The following is a 19,505-nucleotide window of genomic DNA, read 5'->3' on the forward strand; positions in this document are numbered from 1 at the left end:
GGCTTGCATTGGTGTAGATGGGTACAAACAAACCAGCAGAAACTCTTCCACCAAATGCATGCCAGCAGCATTCACTATTAGCCTCACGCATTGGGAGTTAGTGTCTTCTCCAGGTCTTCCAGTGCAGTTTCTCTAGTCCAGCCAGTTCTGTGTGCAGACGAGGTCATCAGGATCCAGAATGGCTTCTACAGAGCTCGACTTGAAAGCAGTCACTGCTTTAGGAGAGCACTGAAGCACAGTGGTTTAGGTGTGGCAGTGAATGTCTGAATGTCATACGGCGTAGGAAAAGCAGGGCCACATGTTTGCCTTCATCTTGTTTGTCTCCTTGAAGAAACAGCCCTCGCCAGAGCTTTTACTTCATACTGTCCAAGTGCATCCATCCTAGGTGGGGAGGTGGCACAGCTCCGTTTTAGACGTGCTGCAGGGTACTTTGCTGCTGCAGAGAAGCAGAGTTGCCTGCATTCGATGCAGTGGGACTTAAGGGTGATCCTCAGGCACCAGCGTTTTCACCCTTGTACTCTTTCTCTCTCAGGCAAATTGAGTCCTGCTGCTGCCTTTGCTTCTGAGTGCTGTTTCTCAGGAGCAGTGATAAACTCCACCTGCCGTGCACCTGAACCCCGTCCAAACTGTTCACCTCCTCCCCTGAACAACCCATCCTTGGTGTGCCAGTGACCCGCTCATGAGAGGAGAGGACCTCAGCACAGAGATTCAGGTTCTGATGCTCATATGTGGCCAGGAGACAAGGGGTTAGCACCCCCTTTCCACCCCATTGCTGGTGCTCCGAGACATCCGTGGCTGTGTTCGGCTCAGCTTGCAGGGCTGCACTCCCTCCCTGGAGAAAGTCCCCTCTTCCTCAACAGCTTGCAGCTTTCCAAGCTGTTCAAGGTGGAAGGAGGCATCCTCCTGCAGCCCAGAAGTGGGAGGGAGCAGTAGGATTGAAAACAACCCTGTCTCCTTCCTACCCGAAACCGTCTGCTGCAGCCGACTGCCGAAGGCATCATTTGCAAGGGCAGTGCGGCGCGGTCCAGGCTGTCCAGCCTGTGCCTGCAGTCGCAGCATGGGCATCCTCCACACTGAACTCCAGCCAGAAGATTCCCCTGTAGGAGGGGGGTGGTGGTGTTTTGGCCGCCACAGTACCATCTTCCCGCTGTGATTTGCCCAGTCCGCCCCCCCAAGAAGTCACTGTCCATGCAGGGAAAGGAGCCCTGCATCCCTTTAGTGTCCTTCCCCTCCCCACTCGCCTGCCCTTTGGAGAGGGGTCAAACGGCTGCACAAACCCAGCGAGAAGAAACAGGCATGCCACAGTCTCTGGGGAAATCTGTGCAGGTTGCAGAGAGAGAGACTTTGCAGCATCTCCAGCTGCTTGGGGACAGCCTGGGTCCCCTTGAGTCCTCCAGATTGCAGGAGTCTGGTGGAGACCGTCGTTCTTCCACCACAACCTTTATGTCCTTAAAAAAGAAAAGGGAAGAAAGAGGAAGATTTTCCATCGATGTAAACTGGCAATTTGCAGTCCAAATGCCAGTAGGTGGCACCCAAGAATGTGCAGCACTATTCGTAGCCTTTGTGCAAGCCTGGCTGCTTGCTCACCAGAGACATCTTCAGCCTCCGCTCTCCTCCGAGCACCGGGGAAGCCTGGAGGGCTCTGTCCCTCGGGTGGACAGCTGTCAGAAAGGACCCTGGGCAAGAGAAAATCTGATTTTCCTTTGCTTCTTTTCAAAGCGTGTTTCTGAGTGCTGTAGGAAACAGCAGGAAGGAATCCAGAGTTAGTCTCAGAGTTACTCATTAATAAGGGGTCCATGTCAGGATGCTGGTTTCTGTTGCTTGTAACTTTGCTAGACGGCAGCCCTGTGAGGTGAAATGGCCTCCTAGAGCTGCTGCTTCACCTGGCATTCCTCTGAGATTTACAGCTGGAAGGAGCTGCCCTGTCCAAGAGCGTCGCTGAAGAAAGTCACAGGAGTCTTGGCCGTGTTGGAAACTTTGTCTGATGTTTCTTCCAGTCTGGGACAATGTGAGAATGTGACTGAAGAATGCAGGTGTGCAAGGAGGTCAATTAAATGTGCACAGCCAATCATCTCCTCATTTTTAAGAGCTTAGTTTTGCAATCTTGTCAAATGTTATTTTTACTTGGACTAGTTGAATGAGATGGGTTGTACTTGTTTCTGATTACCTATGCTAAGGGAAGTTGTCTCTGACCCAGCGTAGGCTGTTTCCTGACAATCACGCTGTTTTTGTCCAGCAGCTGCAGCTGATGGTATTTTTCGTGTTGGTTGTCTGGGCCTGTGAACTCCATTTTAATCTGTCCCGATCCAGTAAAATATGTAAACTTTGAGGTGATGAACCACTCCTCCTCCTTGAAGTTCAAAGGTGGACCTGCCCCGCTGTGCCAGGCAGGAGCAGGCAGCGCTGTCTGCACTGGCCTTGCACAAAACCTGATGGGTTGCAGCTGTAGGAGGGCTGAAACGGTTCAGGCAATGCTGGGCAAGGAGGCAGGGAGAGGCAGGTCAGGGGAGGGAAACGAGGGAGAAAAACAGCTAAGCCAGGACAGGGAAGAGATGGCAGACGTCTGCCATTGCAGTTGCCGTTTTCCCATCCTGCCTCCTGTTTCAGCATCAGAAAGCTGCGTTGCCCAGGTCGCAGGAATGGCACTTTCAAAAGACTTTGCACTGAAACGGCATGAAAATCATAGGTGCTGGACCCTGGCAGACCTCAGGGTACTCAGTGGCTTGCCCTGGTGGGGTCCCACTTAGGAGACCTTCATAACAGTGAGGAAGCTATGCATAGCTCGTAGTGCCACTGGACCTCGGTGCAGACCACAGGGACATTTATCACCACACTGCTTTTGGACCTGTGGAACCTCCAGAGCTGCAGCCCATCATCATCCTCAGCCGAGTGCAGCGGGGACAGGAGCACTTCAGAAGTTAATTAAATTCCCACCCCCCCACCTGATCTGCTCCTCCTCTTCCCAGTGCTCCGCTTTGCCGCCTCAAACCGAGGAGCAGCGGGAGAGGGGAGGGAGTGTAATTATTTAGCTCCTTAGAGCTAGCTCTACAGTGCTTCATAGCTTGTTAATTACAGTTTCAGCTGTGCTAGTCAGTGGAGGACCAGAAGAGCATGTGGGGAGTGGGGGGCATGGGCTGAGGGAGGGGAGGGAAGCCGCAAGGGCTGACAACGGGGAGAAGCCAAGGTGAAGTGGGATGGAGGGCCAGCGGCACCAGCAGCTAGGAACCTGGGCAAGAGCAGCAGCGAATGGGAAGCAGCTGGGAAGCAGAGGGAGATGGAAAAAAGAGGGGAAAGGCAGACTGCACGGGGGTCGCAGTGTGGTTTATCTGTGGAGGGTGATGGGGCACAGGTTAGGCACCAAGGGATGCTGCGCACTGGCATCACTAAAGCACGTCCTTCGTGCCCACCTGCCATCTCTGGCAGAGCAGATAAATGCCCAGGTTCCGAATCCAAGCTCTGCCCGTGACTGTCCTGCAGTGCAGTTGGGTGGGGATCGGTTTCTGGAGGACAGAATGGCTTTCACAACAAATTGACCCTTGTCAGAGAAAGTATTTCCTTCCCTCAGCCATCCTAATTTTCTCACTAAACGATTGCAGCGGTGTTCTGCCTGTCTCCCGATTCCAGCATGTAAGAATCCTCAGCGTTTTCAGGGCAAAAAACCCAACATGCCTCCTCCAGCGAAGAGCTGAAGCCCTCTGAGGGACACACACACGAGACCCCGGTTTGGTCGGTACGTGCAGCACTGCCCGCACCGCAGAGCCCCCGCCAGCTGCCAAACACCATTGCTCAGGCAGGACCCGCGAATAAGCGAGGCTGCTGCTTTCCCTCTTGTCTGCGGGGCTGGTGCTCATGTGTCCTGGCTCGCTATGGGGTGGGCTGTCCTGGTTCCATCTGGCAGCGCCCTTGGAGCCGGCAGAGGAGGCTGAGGGGCCGTGGCAGCTCCATGCTGCCGTGCGGAGGGCTGCGCTGCGAGCCTTGGGAAGGCAGATCCTGCTCCCGTGCCGGGTTCTCCCACTTGGTCTGCTGTCTTGGTGGAGGGGACGTGGACGAAGCAAGTGAGGAGATAGATGTCCATGCGCTCCCCTCGCCCCTGGGGCCCCTGGGGCGATAGTCCCCTGCTAGAGAACAGCATTTCTGCTGCTGCCCCCTGCTTTGAGGGTCCTGGGCTTAAGGGAGGAGGTTGCCCTTCTGGACATCCACGATTTCCAAAACCAGGTTATTTAAAAGAACGTGGTGGAGGGAAGAATGTGTGGGTCCTCCGTGGAAAACCATTTTGGCCTTATCTACAGCTTCTGAGATGAACACATGCGAATTTCCTCTTCTGACAGAAGTGAAGGGACAATTCAGAGCCAGAAAAGACTCTGTGCTCAAAGACTTGATGCTGCGCTGCCAATAGTTTTAAACTCTGACTTCATGATTTCCATTTTCTTTTGGCAGCTCCCAGTTTCTGTTTCTCTCCTCTTTCTGGAAAATTTCCCTTAAGGAACCACCAGTGATGGCCCAGGAGACAGTGTGTGAATGCTTTGTATTATGTAATGCTTTGACATTTGGCATTCCCATGGCATTATCCCCATTATCCCCCATCAATGCAGAATAAGTTGTCAGAGCATGAAATTGGTATTTTTACATATTCTTAATGTACAGATGTCAGTCTGAAAGCCATGCACAAGCATTATGATTAAATTCTCTATTTCATTCTCTGCCTATGCATGGATCTGTTCGGAAGATTTCTTTCCTTTTGGGGGGATATAGGGAAAAGGCACAACCTTAAAAAGTAATAATTCTGCCTAATAGCACTATCAAAAGGTGAAAGCTAAGTTTAAGACGTTGTGGACTGAATGCAGTATAGACTCATAAATCCAGAGCAACAGTGTTCAATTTTTAGCACCTGTGTTCCTGGCATGGTAGCAGAAAGTGAACAACAAGTACCAGATGCACACAGGGAATATAATCAGTGACCCAGTTTCTGGTGCCAAATATATCAACATGTTCCAAATCAAATCTGCTCAGAGTTTACAAGTTTGTTATTCTACATTAATTACTATGTAAGAATGGCAGACCCTTATGGGAGGATTAATATGCCTAGACATAATGTACACGGAGAAAGAAGAGGAAGGGCACGACTCGGGATCCACCTAGGACTCCAAATTGCTTGATTTGGTTGTCTTGATCGCAAATACATAAAGAAGAGGAGCTCTTGAAAGTCACCTGGTTGGAGGGAAATCCGCAGCTCCACCCTCTGCTGTCTCAGGGACCTGTGCTGTAACAGAAGCCAATATTGGTGCAAAATGATACAAGAGCGTGTGCAGTCTCCATCAATGGGAGCTTCCAAGACCAGGCTGGGTAAAGCCCAGGGTATCCTGGTTTGGTCTCATAGCTGACCCTGCTGTGAGCAGAGGGTTGGACTGGAGAGTTCCTGAGGTCCCTTCCAGCCTGAATTGTGCTGTGACCCCGTTCTCTGGTAGGCAGAAGGTTGGAGCAAGAGGATGTTCAGCTCTTGCATGACAGACCTTCCTGCTGGAGTTTTTCTTAGTGTTTGTCCAAGGAGCTCTTAAGGTTGTGCAGAGATACGTCCTGGAGCTGCTGCTCACCGTGTTTCGATGCATGTCAGGAGTCCATGAGCATCCACAGGGTTATAGGAGGAGCCCACCTGGTCAGCCAGGATTCCCATTTACAGTGAAATCATGAGAGAGGCCAAAGGCCTGACTTCTCTCCACATAGACTGGAAAACAACCCATGGACTATTTTTAGCTGGGTTTGCCTAAAAAATCAGCTATGCAACTGTGTCATCAGTCATTGCTTGCTCCTCTTTCCTGTCCTGCTCTCCACCCTCCTAGAAGCTTGTGCTGTACAGGCCACCAGCTCTGGTCAAAGACACCGGAGGGGTGAGGAACTGGAGAGGAATGGAACTCACAGGCTTTTCATGAAAAAGAACATCTATGTGGAGAAGAGAGAGGCACACTAGTATCCTCACTGGTCATAGGGCTCCAGAATGGGCTCAGCAAGGGTTTCTGTGTGGCCTCCTGGCTTGGAAATGGTCTAGGACCAGCTAGACCACAAACTGCCTCTTGATCGGTGCTAGTTAGAGGGGGTGAGGATGGGTTGGGAGTCCTGTCGAAGGATGCTGGGGAAACAGGAGCTCTGAAATGCTGGGGACGCGGGAGTGGAGAGGAAGTTGCACAGAAAGCCGGAGGAGATGTGATGAAGGAAACTGGGTTTATTGGGGTGAATGAGGCAGATAGGGATAGAGGGAAAAAAGTTGTAGACTTCGTTAGTTCCATTAGCTATGGAGAAATTGCTAATTGATTACATTCTTGCTAAAAATTCACTGGCATGAATAAATATGATGGCACTTGGGCTTGGTTTTCAGCACAGAACTTACTCCTGGGGACGGTTTGGGAGCAAATTTGGAAAGGGCGATTCAAGCCACAGACACAACACAACGCTAAGAGTTTCAAGACTGCTTTATGAAGTGGCCATTTATTGGCCTTTGCAATTAAATTCTCTTAAATTCCCTTAAATTAAATTAATGCTCTTAAATTCCCACCTTTGCAACCAGGTGGCTGATGACAGGGTGTGCAGCTGCTGCGAGGGCCTGCCACAGGGTCAGCACAGAAGTCCTAGTTCATGGGCTCTGAGAGCATCTGCAGCCCCTGTCCAAAATCTGTCACAGCCAGTGGAAAGTCTGCTGTTGTCTTTTGTGCAGACGGACAAGCACCTTCAGTTCGAGATGTTCACACCTCCCGGGTGTATACCACCTGCCGGAGTTCACCCGTTTATTTTGAAGGTGACGGACCATTTTCCTCTTTCTGTAAGGAGGCTCTGAAGTTAAGGGTTGAGCAGGGACTTCCAAGGGAAGCCTCATGGAAGACTGAAGAGGAGTTGCCCCAGGAAAGCCACTTTTTCCCCCCAGAGTGAATGTGTTTCTCTTCCTACCCCCTCTGCTCAGCTCCCTGCCTGAACATCAGTCTGACTGGGAAACGCAGCAACTGGGACTTTGGCCAGATAACTACCATCAGGTCCGTGGAGAGCACCAGACTGCATCCAGCCACTGAGTCCTTTGAGCAGATGCTGTCCCTCTGGTGGTACCTGCCATCAGAAGTGTTGGGAGCAGCAGAGAAGAATCTGCGTGCAGTACCTCCACTCTATTGCTGAAGCCAGTCTAATGTGAAATATCTGAATGAGTCTCTTTTGGGAAATGAACCAAAGCCAAGTAGTTTCGGCAATGCTTAAGCTATGCTCCGAGGCTGCGGCAAGATCACCGTCTTGCACATTTGGTCCAGGAAGCAATGGGCAAGACAGCCTTTCACTATAAGCATGAGTTACAGTGAGCTACTGTATAACCACAGGTTCCCCTCCAGTGCACTCCACGATGCTGCAGATCTTCTTCACTAGGTCCAGAAAAAGATGTAAATGTGAGCATGAATTGTTTTGCCTGAGAAAGAAAGACACGCTGGACCTTCTGTATGAAGCAGGATATCATTGCAAGGACCTCAGGGCCTTGTTACCAATGGGATTGTACATTCAGATACGAATATGTGCTTTGTCATCAGCAGCAGGCCAGCAGAGGAGAAAGTAATCTGTGCAGTGACTGTAAAAGGCTATCCCGAGCTAGTGGGCAACTTCCATGTAGCGAATAAAATGTTTGTTTTCCCAAACAGGGGTATGAAGTTAATCCTCATCAGGAGAAATCTAAGTCCTGTGCTACTCTCTGCAGGATTTCTCCTACTTCATTAAACTCTGACATCTCAGAGGGCAAATCCGCATTGTCACATGTCACTTGTGCTTGAAAAAAATGTGCGTATCAATGCTTAATACAGGCTTATTTTTCCTTCTTATTTTGCAAGTGTAATTGCATAGTAAATCGAACTGCGGGCTTTTATTTACTTGTTAACGTTAAGTGTGTTTCAGGCCATATGTAAACAAGGGTATTAGCACAGATTTGGAGCAGAGTCAGTCTGTGCCAGCTGAAGATTTGGTCCATGTCTCTCCCTTTACCAGGAGGGTTTGGGGGAAAGGTGAACAGAAGGAGCGATGACTTTAGCACGGGTTGATAGGCTGGTAAATACCCTCATTCGCAAAGGCAGTACTGTAATATTCCCGGCTGGTTATTTTTTCACCGAGATCTTGGTCTCATCTAACATTGCTTTTCCTGAGAGTCCTTCTTTCTAGGCTGATGACATTTTTAATGCTTGCGGGAACAAAACTTCCAGGAGCTCTCTGAAGTGTGCCTCCCTGCTGTGAGATGAGGGGAGACAAGCACGGAAAACCTGGCAAGTGCGGGGACCGCAGCCTTCAGTGAGGGAACAGGCTGCTCCTCGGATGCTGCCCCACAGAACAGATGTCTGCTGCTGGCTGACTTAGCATTGACCTGAAATGCCACCTTCTGCTTCTGGGGGATCATTATAGACACTTTGGTATTTAAAAATGTGGGAAGAATCCTCATGAGCAGGAGGTATGACCCAGACAGTGCAGACCATGCAGCTCCCCTAAACGATTTCCTGGTAGCTCCCATAGCAATTGATGAAAACACCTGTGCTGGTTTTCCCTGGGATAGAGTTAATTTTCTTCATAGTAGCTCGTATGGGGCTATATTTTGGACTTGTGCTGGGAACAGTGCTGATAACACAGGGATGTTTTGGTTACTGCTGAGCAGTGCTTGCACAGAGCCAAGGGCTTTTCTGCTTCTCACCCCACCCCACCAGCAAAGAGGCTGGGGGGGCACAAGGAGTTGGGAGGGGACACAGCCGGGACAGCTGAGCCCAACTGACCCAAGGGATATTCCAGACCACAGGACATTGTGCTCAGCGTATAAAGCTGGGGGAAAAAGAAGGAAGGGGGGGGACGTTCGGAGTGATGGTGTTTGTCTTCCCAAGTCACCGTTATGCGTGATGGAGCCCTGCTTTCCTGGAGATGGCTGAACACCTGCCTGCCCATGGGGAGTGGTGGATGAATTCCTTGTTTTGCTTTGCTTCAGCGCATGGCTTTTGCTTTCCCTATTAAACTGTCTTTATCTCAACCCACAAGTTTTCTCACTTTTAGCCTTCTCATTCTCTCCCCCATCCCACTGTGAGGGAGGTGAGTGAGCGGCTGCGTGGGGCTTTGTTCCCGGCTGGGGTTAAACAATGATAGCACCCCATTTGGGGAAAAATGTAACACACAACAAAATCAGTCTTCCTTTAAAGTTTTCCAGTGCTACTCAGTAAATCACTGTGGTGGTGAATTGCCCTTTCTGTTCAAAACTGTACACCTTATTTCCAGTCTGGGTTTATCTGGCATCTGCTCCAGATGCCGGGTCATGCTCTAAGTTTGGCTGCTGCACCGAACAGCCCCCTCTGTCAAATTTCTTCTTCCCAAGAAGGCACTTACAGATAGTGCTCACAATCTCCTCAAATCTACTGAAATAGCCCATGCAGCCTGGGCCCACGAGGTTTCCAGACCTTTCACTTCATGCAGCTTCTCTCTGCACCCCTTCCCTTGATCCCTGTCTGGGCTGAGCGGGGAAGGGCAGGATGGGACCCATCAAGGCAGCACGCAGCCAGTGGGCTCTCCTGACAGTACCTGACATGTCAGCGTGGTGTCACCACGGGAGCCCCCTCCACCAAATTCTCCCCTCTTCCCCCCGCTCCATATCCTCACAGGCAGGAGCCCACCCACCCAGAGGGGGGTCTGCACTGCCCACCCCAGGGTCACAAGCTTTCACGCAGTTTACCAAGCAGTCTCTCTGCCTCTCTACCAGAGATTCTTGATTGTTCACCTCGCTCCCTCTCTGGGAACAGCAGCAGTGGAGATTTTACCTGTTCTGTCACAGAACTGGGAGAAATACCATCAATCCACTTGCTCAAACGAGTCCTCATCCTCTTGCGCAGGTGGAGGCTTACTTCTTGCAGTCCAGTTTACCTTCCTCCTGTGCACAAGGATTTCCAGTTAAACCCAGCAAGTTTTCCAGCTTACCCCATAGCTGCTTCTGCAGCAAGGTGAACCCCTCTTCTGTTTTCTGTATCCCACATCAGCCCCCGCTTTGGCGCTGGGCCCTGGCTAAGCCAGGAGGTGCGGCTGGAAAAGGATGGACCACATCCAGCCTTCCCACCCCTCAGTGGATACTGCAGCCTCTGCAAGGAGCTGGCAGTAAAGAGAGGGGTAGCAATGTAGGGGTTCCAATTTGGGGGGCCTCCGGAACATCTGGACCTCATCAGGCAGCACCTAGGGATGGAAGCCACACATCCTACTCCATGCAACTCCAGAACCCGCTCCCAGCACCGTGTTTCTTCTTGGTGGCCTTCGTGGTGCTTGTTCATGGGAAGAAGATCCCACCAGAGAACTGCTTATCTCGCTCTGAGAATGGGCAGACCAGAAGGGGTGATGCTGGGAGTTAGGGAAGGCAGAGCTAGCTCTCAGGTTCTCCTCACTCCCAAGCCCGTTCCTGCAGACATTCAATATTTAACTCCCCCGGGTGCTCTGTCTGCTCTGCAGCCAAAGGTGGAATAGCAGCTCACGCAGAGCCACCTGGGCAAACCAGACCGGCCCCAGTGCAACGCAGCACGCGAACTGCCGCAGCGTGGACTCACCAGAACCCGGGGGAAACCCTCGGACCACGCTGCGCTGGCCTCTGAGCGGCAGATCAGCACTCGCCAGAGTCGCAGGAGTTGCTGGGGTCAGCATGGCCGGGTTGTGTGTTTCTCTAGGCGTGCTCTGCAGACTTGCAGATCTGCTTTCCCCGTGCACGGGGTCTACAGGCGGAGAACGGAGCCGTGCCGGGAGATGTCCCTGCAGCCCCGACCCCCTGCAGCACCCTGCAGAGCTCAGCTATCGTTCCCTTGGGCATTTGCGAAGCGATGTTTGATTTGAATGGCGTTCAGGAGCAGCTGGCTGTTGACAGGGCCAGACCCCAGGTGTCTCGCACGAGGTGTACAGCAAATAGGGGTAACACAGCCAGTAAGGCCAGTGCGGAGGCAAAACAAGCCCAAAGTAGTCTGAGCAGTGCCGCGTGCGAATGCGACAGCCGACGCGCTGCCAGAGCCAACAGATGCAGCGACTTTAACTATGAGGCCACCGCACAGCCCACTGCCTCTTCCTTCACTTTTCACTTCAGGAGGACAAACGGAGCAGGAATTGTGCCGTTAACAGTGTCCAGTCAGCCTTAGCCCTGCTTCATTCCTCCTGCCTTAGGCTACAGAGATGGGCTTCCAGGAGAGCTCCTGCCCGTCACCGCACAGCACAAGGACGGACGCGCACGGCAGGGGCAGCCCCCCCCGATGGTATTTCCAGGCTCCAATACTTGGGCATAGTCTTCGGCGTTCGCGACCGAAGATCTCTGGATTCACGGTGTCTGTGCCGGTGATGAATGCGGAAAGCTGGCGTGCAAGCGGGTCTGCTGGGCATGGAGAAGCTTTCTGCGGTGGTGAAGTGTCCACGTGAGAGCAGCTCTGCGCGGGGTCCGGTTGTGGCTGCTTCGGGGTGTTTGCTCTCTGCTGTAGAGGCTATAGAGGCACATCCCCAGGGACGCTGCGGGAGCAAAACACCATGTCTCCTGTGAAGGCAAATGGGACGCATTAAGCCTAGGCAAAGCAGGCAGTTGCTCAGGGCAGCATGTGGCTGGGGAGGCAAAACTCTCTGCTCTGCGCCAGGGCAATGGGAAGCCAGCCAGTGATGGCTGCTGCTCTGGCGGGAGGTATCAGGAGGCACAGGGCTGCAGCCACCCCCTGACCTGATGGGAAGAAGGGTGGTAAACACATCTGCCAGCACAAGAACATCATGGTCATGATGATGCATGTGGAACTATTTTAAACATTGCAATTTTAGCTAATTCCATTGCTGAAGTAAGTAGCAGATAACTAGCTCAACATCCTGTTGAGCATCCTGTTGAGCTGCTACTTATTTCAGCAATGTAGTTAGCTAAAATTGCTGATCTCTTAGGGCTACCAAGCCTGTCCAGGTATTGCACGCTGCTAGGAGCAGGGTGGTCTAGAATAGCACAAGTGGAAGGGTTTCATATGGCAGTGCTGGAGCAAGGTGATGGAGAGGACGTGTCTCTGCTTGATGATCTTAAAGGTCTTTTCCAACATAAATTATTCTGCTTCTAGAATTCTAGGAGCAGCTGCAGGAGGCAAATAGTGGGTCTGCTTAGTTGAATCCCCTGCATTTAGTAGGCAAGAAATGTCACTGAAAACCTCCTAGGCATCTCTTTCCTGTGTTGGAGAGACAGACTGGCTGCTCGTCAGTGGGCAGACAGGCTACACTGTGTGTACAGAACATGACAGTCCTGATGTCAAGTACTGGTGTTTAGGAAAGGACCCAAATTCTTGGGCGACCTGCCAAACCTCCCTTCTTGCCCTGGCAGGCCAAAGCCAAGGCCAAAGGGGAAGGCTTTTCCAGGACGCCCTGTTCAGACCAGGCTGAAACAGGCTACTCGTTGACCTTATGAAACCAACACCTGGCTGGGCCAAGGAGGGGAAGGAGGCCGAAGGAGGGCACGATGCTGCTCAATGTAGGTGGAAATTTGGGTGTTTGAGCAGCCAGTTGCCTAATCTCTGCTGATCATATACGAACCAGCAGTTCACTGTGTCCCTAAACAAGTATGGCTTTCCACAGGGAAAAGTAGATGTGTAGCCCTGAGGAGTCCCCTATCGCAAAAGTTTGATGTTCTTGTGGTAAAAACTGGTCGAAGTGGTGCTCTGAAAAAAAATTTGTGGTAGGAATACAGCGATGATTGTTGCATTCTTGAGAAACAATTACTTTTTATCAAAGCGTTTTCAGAAAACAAACACAGAAACAAACACCCCCCCCCCCCAAAAAAAACCCAAACCATGGTCTGAGTCATATACATGGTGTGGAAAATTTCAGCCCAAACTCTTAAAATCTGGTGTGAAGGTGTAAGCAACTGAAGATCTTATGGGAAGTGACGGCCGTGCTCAGTTAGGCAGTGAAGCTTGAATCACCTATAATTAGCCAAGGAAATGTGTGTGTGTACCAGAAACTATACAAACAAGCTATTAATAGCTGCTTCATTTTCACCATTCTCCAGCCAGCGGTAAGGGTCAGACTGGTCTCGGAGCCTTGCTGGCGATGCTTGGGCTGGCTGCTGTGGCAAGCCGTAGCCACCCTCGGACCCTGCCCGGTCGTGCCAGCACGGGGTCTGGCCCCGCTTCATCCTCGGGAGGTCCTGCAGCCACGTGGCATCTCTCGGCGCAGCCGACAGCCAGAGGCTTTCCACGGATGACAGAAGGGAAGCAGACACAGGGACTCTGAGCGCAGTTTCCCATGGTAAAGCAGATGTCCAAAGGGGACATGCAGGCTGTAACCCAGTATTTTGCCTGGGTGCTGTGTCCCTTCCTTCTCGGCTCACCCAGCTGCCCAAGACCATGGCCAAGGCAGGATGGTGTGCTGCAAACGCTTGTTCTGGAAATTTGACCCAGATGTTCATATCCCATTACCCTGCTCACCCGTTCAGCCAGGCCAGGAGACATTTCTGGTGGCGAGTGGCTTTGGTCTGCTTTGCTGTGATGCTCCTTGCAGATTCCCCATAGCGTCCATGCAGCTGCCAGCATTCATGACAGCTGGACGGTGGTGGTTCCTGAGCCATGGGAGATGATGGGAGAGGGAACTCCCACCTCTGCCTCCCATGTGCTGGACGTCACGGGGGGCAGAGACCTCCCCGGGTCTGGGATCATTCAGTGGACCTCCTGCCCATGTCCCTGACTAGATCTGGTCCATGGGTTAGCGCATTTTTTGGCAAAAAATGTGTTCATCGAATATCAACATGGCCCCAGGAATAATAGAATGAAAGGAAAGGTGTCTCCAGCGCGAGGAGCTGGAGGGCCACCGTCAGGGCAGGGGACAGACCTGCCTGGGGACCTGCGCAGCCCCACAGCCGCAGGGACATTCCCAGGGAGGTGGAAAATGCAATTCGGTGCTGATTGAGCACACGATGGTGGATTCAGTCCCTCCTGTGCAGGACCCGTCCCGCTTACAGGACCCAGGGGATTCAGGTCTTGATGGCTGGGTGGCACATCACACCCGTGGGTGTCAGTCCTCTCTATTCTCCTCCCACCGTTTCGGCTGCAGCCACATCAAGCATCCGCGGCTTCCCAGGTGGACCCACGGTCTGCCTCTGGGCAGGGGCTCTCCGGCGCCCGGTGTGAATTGCCCTGGTGCGGGAGGGAGGAGAGGCTTCAAATCAGGCATGAGAATCAGGGTGGAGAGAAGGGTGCGTTTGTAGCACGCAGGACCTAAAGGATAATGTGCAAAATCCCTGCCACTGGCTGGGAGAATACCTTCCCTTGCAGTTCGGTGGAGATATGATCAGAGAAACTTCCTGATCAGGACCCCCCAGCTCCCCTTTCTGAGCGGGTCCTGCCTGGGATGATGAGATGCTAGCAATTATCTCTGTGCCGGCGGTGTGGAAACATGCTCCGCTGTGGTGGTGTTGAATAAAGTGTCTTCACTCTCCATGAGCATCCTGCCCCGGGAAGTTGTAGGGGCTTTGCCTAGTAATAGAGGGCTTCGTTTGTGTTCAGGAGATTTACAGGTATCTCCTGAAGCGTATCGCAACAGGCAGTACATGGCTTGCTAGACTATAAAAAAGTGGTGGAGACCTGCTGCTCCTTTGGTATCAAGTTCCCTATTAGCGGGAAGGCAGATGGATGCCGTAAGTGTTAGTACATAAATGCTCAAGTGAAATTATGCATTCACATATTTTGCAGAAAAAGATTGGTCACCTTGTTACTGCACTGTCTGAGAGGGGTGGGCTTGAGTGGGAGTCCTAGAAAAAGGTTGGTTAGGATCAGTCCTGGAGGTTTAGGTTCGCACAGTCACTGCAGCGTACTTTAGCGCTGACTCTTCTATGAGTATCAGTTTCTGGAAGGAACTAGAAATCTCTCTGATCTTTGTCTTGCTTAGTTAGAATTCATTGATTTCTGCTAATATTTTACTTAAAAAAAGGCAAAATTTCCAGGCCTATTGACAAAAAGAAGCTTCTTTGATATATGCATGTTATAGAGGTGGATCATTTAAAATAAAGCATTTAAGAACTATTTTGAAATCAAGCTGTGCCTGACGTTAGCTTTCCCTGTGTGGTGAGTTCATGCAGTGTAGCCTCATATTTAGCATACCGTATCTGTTGAAGCACCCTATAGTTTCCAGGATGTTTTCTGAGGTATTTAGATTTATTTCAATGTTTACGATGTATTTGTTGTTCATTAAACATATTTACCTAGGCTAACCCAACATGAAAGAAATTATCTTGTTTACAGTGGAATCTTGACAAAAATACATGCAGAAAAGATAGACAAACACACATAAACCTGGATTGCTGAGTGGAACATTGATTTGCTGCCACTTCCAATTTTTCTCATTAGAACATATTTTATTTGATCATAACTCAGTACCCCGTGTAAATGTGAAGTTGTTAATCTTATTACTATACAGAAAACAAATTAATTATTATGCATGATATTGGAAATGGGTTGTTAGGTTGGCATTGGGAAGATTAGAAAAATACACTCATTACTTCAAATGATATCTGATATACATGTACAACTCTGTTTTTAAAATCATTTGCAATATTCAGATAGCAAATACAGCAAGTAGAAAAACCCTTCTTCTGTGTGGTTTTAAAATTTCAGGCCCATGATCTGAAGGTTGGATTAAAGACTGTAGTTTGCAGTTAGACTTTTGTATTTTAAAAGGCCAGTATTGAACCAGAGCAAATGAAGTTGTTAGATTGAATTTCATCCAGCTGCAGGGTAGGATTCACTATGTTGATATAATTAACTAGTATGAGATCCAGGTGGCTTATGTAGGCAGGACGAGGATCTGCATTTCAGGTCTGCTATCTCACCATGACTCCTTCTTAAAAAGATGTGGACGTAGACGGAGGGCCCACAAGTGGTATTCTTTTTTTAGAGAAAAAACCCAATACTGCTAGCAGTAGGAAAAGGAGCATGTGTGCAAGGTGTCTTTAGTGGTGAAGGTTGCATAGCTGCTGGTGTACTGGCGAGCCAGGCTGTGGTCGAGACCTCTAGTTCCTGTGGTAGTAATAATATTTGCTAGTTAGTGAGTGCGGGTTTGAGGAGGGATTGGGGTCAGGGGGGAAGCTGTCCTGCTCATATTCTGCCTGTCTGGAGCATGTAGTGTCCTTGCTGGTGAGGCAATGAGAATGGTTGGGGTAGGTGAGATGTCTTCTCCTCCTAATGGTGCTGGGAGCGCCAGCCTCTTGGCTGAGTGGTGAAGAGGACAGGCACGGACGGGCTGGACTCTATCCTCTAAGATGCCCGTGCTCCCGTCTGAAGTCTCTAGTCATGGTAGTCATCAAAACATTTGCTGCGCATTGAGTGCCACTCCTGTGGCACAGGCAACCCACAGCAGTCAAAACTGTCAGGTCACCAGCCACAGAATTGTAACGTAGTTAGCAAAATAAGTTTTTTCTTTTAACACGGAGCGTTCTTATTTGCTGTTAGCTTTGCATGCTCAGGAGCTGCCTCTTGTAGCTTCTCCTCTGCAGTCCTGCAGATGCTAAATGTGTTGCTTTTTCCAGAGAGCTGACAGCCTGGTGAGTTTCACATGAACCCAAGTGGTGGAACTTTTAGCAAAAAATACGGCAAAATTTGCAACAAAAGAGTGAGATAACAGCGGTGGCAAGTTTCCACAGATCTTTGCCTTGCTCATCACCCAGATTCACGCTGGTGTCTTTTTGCCCTAACCACATAGATCTGGCAGATTTTAGGACACGTTGAGCCCTGCCCTCTGACACAAATGCCCATCCAGGCTAGGGGCACATACACCCTCTGTCTTCCATGCCAGAGCCTTTCTATTTTTCAGACTGAGTCCTTTCTTGGCCCAGTAGATTTCCCTCACTGTCCATCCAGTACCACTATACTTCCCTGCTCAGGCTTGGACAGACTTTCCTTTAAAGCGTGCCAACTGGTGTACCTCAGATATTGTCCTGCTGGGCCAGACAGTGAGACAGAAAGATGGGGAACTACCTGCTGATCTCCCATGCCAAGCTGCAAAGCGTAAACCCAGCTGGGTTTACAACCCTCCTGACCAGATCATGACAGCCAGCAAAAGAGCTGGTGGCATCTTCCTTCACAGTGGTGACAAGTTCCACCTGTCTTGGGCGGTGGGTGAGGTTGGACTATGGGCCAGGATGGTTTCTGTGACTACTAAAGCTAGGGAGGGGAACAGAGAAAGGCAGCCCTGCCAAAAAGCACGATCTTTGTCACACTTTGAGTTTCCAGAGAGGTCTCCCACCGGGGCAGCTGGCACTGTGCCCTCAGGAAACAAGGGGTTAACAACGTCCCATGCGCCTTGCTGCAAAACTTCTGAAAAACTCCCCTGAAAATGGTTGCTATACTCAAAATATATGCCCTACAGAGCAAGAAATAGAGACAAAACTAAAATAGCAGCATTAATGAGCGAAGTAAATATCAGAGCAGAGCTGTAAAAGCAGTGAGGAAATTCCCCTCAAGAATGTTTTGTTCCGCTTTAGTGATGCTAGATACGAGGGTTCATCTTCACAATCTCCATTGTGCTGGAGGCTGCCACGAGCCTCGGTGACAGAAGCACAACCCGTGCGAGCAGGAGGGTTATCCCCCGAACCCACACGCCTGGGCTCAGCTGGGCATTTATCAGACACCATTTCATCCCCGGAGCCACCGCTGCACCGAATCGCCTGCTAGGATCTCCAACCCGAGAAAAGAGAGAGGCTAGATGTTAGTGGAAAATGAGCCTTTTCTTCCCATTTGAGCTGCTGAGCAGGCAATTACACAGCGGTCCCCGGGGAGCATCATGCGGGCAGGCAGAGCTGGTCCTCCCTCGCGGGGTGCCAGAAGGTGCCTGCCCACGGCTGGCCCCGCGGTCCCGGCGGCTCTTCCCCCAGCATCGCCAGGCCTGCGTTGAGGGTCTGCTGCATCAAGGTGCTGGGGGAAGCCTTTTTGCACCGTGATTTTTGCCAGTGAGATGGCGGAGGAGCCCTGCCCACCAGCTGTGATCACCAGAGTTTTGTCCTCTCGGTGGTGCATCCTGTATTTCTGCTCACACGTGTTGCCTCATCTTGTGCGTAACTGAAATACTGTATTTTAAAGCAAGCAAGCAAGGAAATTCTTCGGTTTTCCTTCCTGCAGAACATATCACAAGGTAAATGGCTTTTCATGGTGGTTATAGCTATATATTGAGCAAACAGGGTAAGTGTTACCGAACCGCTCTTTTTTAATTTTCTTCTTATTGATTTCAAAATTTAACTAAAAAAAGGTTTCAATTACAAGACAACCTTTTTATATTTCACACTTAGTAATTTTCATACAGCTGTATAATTGGAGGTAAGCAGTATCTGGAGTTAATGAAATAGATTTCTGTATTGTTCTTAAAGTCTCCAGTTAACTACAATTCGCCATGTGATGATAAAGAGCAGAGCTCTCTGTCATCTGCTCTAAACACAGCCCCCGCCCTGCAGAATTAGAGTGAATGCAAATAAAGAAAAAGAAATTACACCAAAAATACCTAAGGAGAGGAAAAAAACAATCTCATGCGGTAATTATTCTCAAAGGAACGCGAGGACTGAAAACACCCCCGACCTCTCGCTGTATGTAGCTGAACCAGTAGGAGTTACTCGCATCCCGCACAGACCATCCCTTCGCAACGCTCCCGTGGGATCGATTCCACCCAAGCTCCCATGTCCGTGTGTGCGTGGCATTAGGGAGCAGTGACCTTCCATGCTGAGGGAGGGGTGAAGTGCCCGGCTTTGCAAAGAGCAGAGGTGAAAGGATAAGGGGTGCCTGTGGCAGAGCAGGATTTGCTCACCCCTGTCACGGTTTAATCCCAGCCAGCAACCAAGCACCACGCAGCCGCTTGCTTACCTCCCTCCCACGCAGTGGGATGGGGGAGAAAATCAGCAAAGTAAAGCTCATGAGTTGAGATAAGAGCAGTTTAACAGAACAGCAAGGAAGACAATAATAATGATAACAATAATAAAACAGCAACAATAATAATAGAAAATTGGAACATACAAAACAAGTGATGCACAACGCAATTGCTCACCACTCGCCAACCGATGCCCAGTCAGTTCCTGAGCAGCGATCTGGCCTCCCCCCCCCGCCAACTCCCCCCAGTCTATATACTGGGCATGACATCCCATGGTATGGAATATCCCTTTGGCCAGTTTGGGTCAGCTATCCCGGCTGTGTCCTGTGCCAACTTCTTGTGCCCCTCCAGCCTTCTTGCTGGCTGGGCTTGAGAAGCTGAAAACTCCCTGACTTCAGACTAAACATTACTTAGCAACAACTGAAAACATCAGTGTGTTATCAACATTCTTCTCATCCTAAACCCAAAACATAGCACTATACCAACTGCCAGAAATAAAATTAAATCTATTCCAGCCAAAACCAGGACAATGCTGCACAGGACTGCAGCTGGAGGCTGCTTCTGCCTCTTTGGGAGTTTTTCAAAGCCAGGCGGTTTGAAACACTGCCTGAGAGGATTTCCAGGGGAAAGAGATGCTTTGTCTTAAC

This window comes from Aquila chrysaetos, chromosome Z (genome assembly GCF_900496995.4).
Source record: "Aquila chrysaetos chrysaetos chromosome Z, bAquChr1.4, whole genome shotgun sequence".
NCBI classification, from domain to species: domain Eukaryota; kingdom Metazoa; phylum Chordata; class Aves; order Accipitriformes; family Accipitridae; genus Aquila; species Aquila chrysaetos.